This window comes from Urocitellus parryii, chromosome 3 (genome assembly GCF_045843805.1).
Source record: "Urocitellus parryii isolate mUroPar1 chromosome 3, mUroPar1.hap1, whole genome shotgun sequence".
Lineage (NCBI taxonomy): Eukaryota > Metazoa > Chordata > Mammalia > Rodentia > Sciuridae > Urocitellus > Urocitellus parryii.
Window position 1 is genome coordinate 31,660,965 of NC_135533.1, and position 4,628 is coordinate 31,665,592.

The 4,628-nt window shown below is 34.5% G+C and overlaps 1 non-coding gene across 1 annotated transcript; it reads right to left on the reverse strand.

Annotated features, from left to right (window-relative positions):
* Window positions 1-3,870: 3,870 nt before the first annotated feature.
* Trnaa-agc (transfer RNA alanine (anticodon AGC)) lies at window positions 3,871-3,943 on the reverse strand. The gene has a single exon. It is a non-coding gene; the product is annotated as a tRNA-Ala (tRNA).
* Between the last annotated feature and the right edge of the window lie 685 nt (window positions 3,944-4,628).

Consider the following 4,628-nt stretch of genomic DNA (forward strand, 5'->3'; position numbering starts at 1 on the left):
GTCAGCCTTGTCTATTTCAGAAAAATGCATAAAGTTGCACTGTAATTAATATATACTCCCATTTCTTTAGTGCTTCCCTGTGGGTCAAGTTTCAGGAAGGAGAATAAAAAGTAAACTGAAAAATAAGGTCAATTAAAAATTTTTTCATTGTAGATGGACACAAAACCTTTATTCTATATATTTATTTTTATGTGGTGCTAAGGATTGAACCCAGTGCCTCACATGTGCTAGACAAGTGCAGTACCACTGAGCCACAACTACAGGCCCCAGAAGGTTAATTTTTATTGTTTTTGTCATTACTGGCCTGTAGGGTCTATTCTGAAGTTCAAAAGGACAAAAGAAATTTAAAATGTAGTTTTTTCTATAGGGAGTTTACACCTAAAGTGTGTCACCCTTTATTTATCCATCCATCTATCCAACTATCTAATTCATGATCCAGCAATTACCTAGCACCTGTTCCATGCCAGGTATGGAAGAGCTCAGACTGATGGAAAGACCTGCCTCCCCACCCCTTGTCTAGTTCTGAGACTCCCAGAATAACAGATATATTGTCCTCATTCTTTGAGTTTTCTTCCATTTAATGTTCTCCAACTACTGTTTCCTAAAATAAGCCTCTAATTGAAGATGTCCTCTTTTTGCAAAGCTAAGTTTTCCTCAAATGAGCTGAGATAATTTTTCTGAAAGAACCAAGAAAATCATCTGACAAGTTATAAACTCTTAACACACATTCAGGTATGTGTGGATGTATTATTAGTATTGTGAAAAAATGGCAGGTATATAAGACATGTGGAGGGACATATGAAGATGGATTAGTAGGTATCCAGATGACTGGAACTAAAAACAAGTAATTGGTACTCTTTATTTCAATGCAACTTACAATGCTTTCACAAACGTTATAGCAAAGTTATCAAAAGTTAATAATTAATTACAAAAGAAGTATTGAGTAGATACCCTACACTGATCTTAGTTGGGTATTTCAAAGTGTAAAGCATATGGGTTCATGCAGTTTTAAGGACACTATTTTATTATTTTCTTTTTTTCATTTCACATTACATTTACCTAGTCTCAAACTCTATTTGAGACATTAAGAAACAAAAACTTAATAAAACAACATAATTTGTGGATTTTTTTTTTTTTTTGGTCTGCATTTGTATCATCAGAGAATTACAGTGGAAACCAAAAAACTTCTGTGAGCCTGGGCAACTCAACTAAGCACTGCAGTATGTGTAAAATGTCAATATGCATAATTTGCCTGCCTATCCCATGAGGTTACCATGCAGATCAAATAAAATCATACATGAGAAGGCTCTGGGTTTTGTTTCTGTTTGTTTTTTTTTTCCAAAAAATGTTATGCACGCACGATATTATAATTGTAATTATTAGTTTGATTGGTATTATCTGTGCTTCTCAGTCAGCTATGTTGTTTACTGTGTATCTTCCTCATTGTTTCCGTTTTAGAAACTGCTCCTTGGAAAAGAAATAGATTGTCCTTTGTTGGTCATTATATCTAACTGTCTAGTGGAGGTGTAGCGCCATGCATTCTGGAAACTCTCCTCATCATGCTGAGGACAGAGTGGCATAACCTTGTTATAAACAGTGTCACTATTCACAGATTACCAGAGGATCCAACCCTGTCTCCTGTGTACAGGATGATTTATAGTGTATGGTATAATGGAAGGTTATAATGCTGCAATCAGGGAATAGATTCTACTTGCATCATGGAATAGGCCATACATAATTCTGTTCACAGGATACAGCATCTTTCTTTAATGGCCTGAATAATGTAGTAACAGAACAGCAAAAGAAAGTAATTTGGGAAATAAAACCAACCTGTTATTAAGTGATGCATAACACTGACAGTTGCCAAAGCATTCTTTGTTCTCATTATTTTTTATCTATGAGGGAAGTTAACAACCATATAATATCTGATATATGCCTATAGAATATGTTTAATAGTTTTAATGGAACATATTTTAATTCCTTAGTATCTTTAAATAGAGTATGGAGGGTAGAGTCCCGCCCTAATTTTATAGAAAGGGAGACTAGATTTTTAAAAATAGGCTCAACAAAAAGAAGAACGGAATTATGTCAACTGCAGGAAAATGAATGGAACTTGAGAACATTATGTTAAGCATAAAAGCCAGACTGAGGAAGTTAAGATTTGTAAGTTTTCTCTCAGATGTAGAATAGAGAGGGGAAAAAAGGAAAAAAGGGCTAGGAGAGATCCCATGAAAATAGAAAGGAGACCAGTCAAGGAAAGAGGAGGGAGGAGGGGAAGGAAAGGAGAAGTACTAAGGAGTAAAATTGACTAAAGTATGTTTTGAGTTTATAACAAGATATCACAATGAATCCCACTGTTATGTATAATCATCAGGTACCAATAAAAATTTTAATATGCTGAAAATCTTTGAATATATACCTTGGTATAGTAATTATGAATCACACTCAGGTCTTTGATTTGGTGTTTTTGTTTTGCCTCAGTAGATATGCTCTAAATGCATATGCAACATCACAAACATCCTGGCTATCCATTAAGTGTACATATCTCTTCTGTTTTGAGATAGAGAAGATTCTAGAGCTTCTCCATGCATGCTGCAATGAACAGACACAATCCTGAGCAAATCAAGAGAAAGTAACCACAATGTCACACAAAAATAAAAACATCACCACTTTTGTTAAAAGTTATTCTGTCAAAAGACAAGTTTCCTGACATACTTTAGTCAGATACTTACCAGTTAATTGACTAACAGGTCACAGTTGCATACATCTTTTTCAGTTACAGTTCAATTATTCCTGTTATACTGGTGGTACAAAATGTACTTATTTTATTTTTATGGGAAGATTGCAAAAGATTTGCATTGAGCTCAAAGTTCGTTCTTTGCTTCCCTGGTGATAAAGATCCTCAGCCATAGGACAACTCAGTCAACGAAGCAGCTAGTGCAGCAAAGGGAGGTGGATTTGCTTTCCAGTTGAGAGTCTTTTATTACAGGTACTACCAAAGCAATCTTGGCAAAGCCCTATTTTTGTTTATCGATGAACTCTGTCCTGTGTTCCACGAGAAGTCACATACTGTTACAAAGCACAACCACTACCCTCTTGTTATGACATCAGAGAAGTATTGGCTATGGGCTCAATTCCAAGATTATGTAATATAAAATGGTTCTACCCAATGATGGGGCACAGTCAAATTCACGGCTCAGGTCTTTTCCCAAAATTGTAAGAGAAGATGATGTTAAAGGTGTGTTATGTATTAAGGGACATTGTCCTTAGTTTCACATTACATTGCTTTTGCACAGCCCAAGTAGGATGAAGTCTTGGCAATTATCTAGCTAATGTGATCAATGTTAATGGACAATCTGGTTAATTTGCTTCTAAAAGCAGATTTCAGCAACCAGAAGTGAAACACCGAGAGAGTTCTTAAATGATTTTTCTTTAATTTTTAAGTTAAATTGCAGTTCCTTTCTCTATTTTCCAATTACTACATGATGTTTCAATAGTATTGTTGCAATAATAACACTTTGTTCTTAAACAGTTCCTTGAATTCAATTAGTTCAAAGTACATTTTGGTATTTATATATAGATTATCAGTTTCCATCCAGCCTTGTAAGATGAATTTGAGCTGCAGACATTTGTAACTCTCACTTTCATTGTACTTATTCTTCTCTGCATTCTAGTCATGGTGATTTATCATGTCCTTGGAAATTTCATATATATATATATATATATATATATATATATATACACACACACACACATTATATATATGTGTGTGTGTGTTTGTGTGTTCTTGGAAAATTTTGTGTGTGTATGTGTATGCACATACATTTTTTATACATTTTGTTGGACACAATTTTGTTTGTATGCTTGTTTTTGCAGTATTGGGAATTGAACCCAGGGTCTCTTGCATGCTAGGCAAGTGCTCTACCACTGAGCTATATTCCCAGTGTAGATGGATACAATTTTAATGTTTTGTAATTCGAAAGTATTAAGCTAGTCTTACCTTCTTTCATTGTTGAACTTTAATACTTGTTTTTGTCCAAATGTCTATTCACTTAAATGAGTACATTTTTATTAGACATGTACTAATTTTATGCAAAGAACAAGGTTTAAGGTTGATGCATGACTTTTCCAATATGTAACTGCTTTTGACCTCTACTTTGCATATCTTGAAACTAATAGGTGAGAGATTCTAGCCTTTAGCTTTCCTTAGGAGCTATACTTACAATCTCATCTTTATGAGATCATCTGTTGCCATCTTTATCACCTAAGTACTTTTTAAAAAATTAAGCCATAAATTTAGTTAATTTTAGTTTAAATTGGTCTTTAGCAATGTTCGTAGGCTCAGCTTTATTGACAGAACTATAAATGTAAATGCTTTATTTTATTTTTTTTATGGTACTAGGGATTGAACTTAAGACATCGCACATGCTAGGCAAGTGCCCACCATAGAGCTATGTCCCCAGCTCTTTCCTAAGTTTTATTTTGAGGCAGGGTTCACTGAGTGGTCCAGGCTGACTTCAAACTTACAATGTTTCTGCCTCAGTCTTTGAAGTAGCTGGGATTACAGGTTTGCACAAACCTGACAGGCAAATGTAAATGCTATCTAAAGGAATTTACCTTCATTTCAG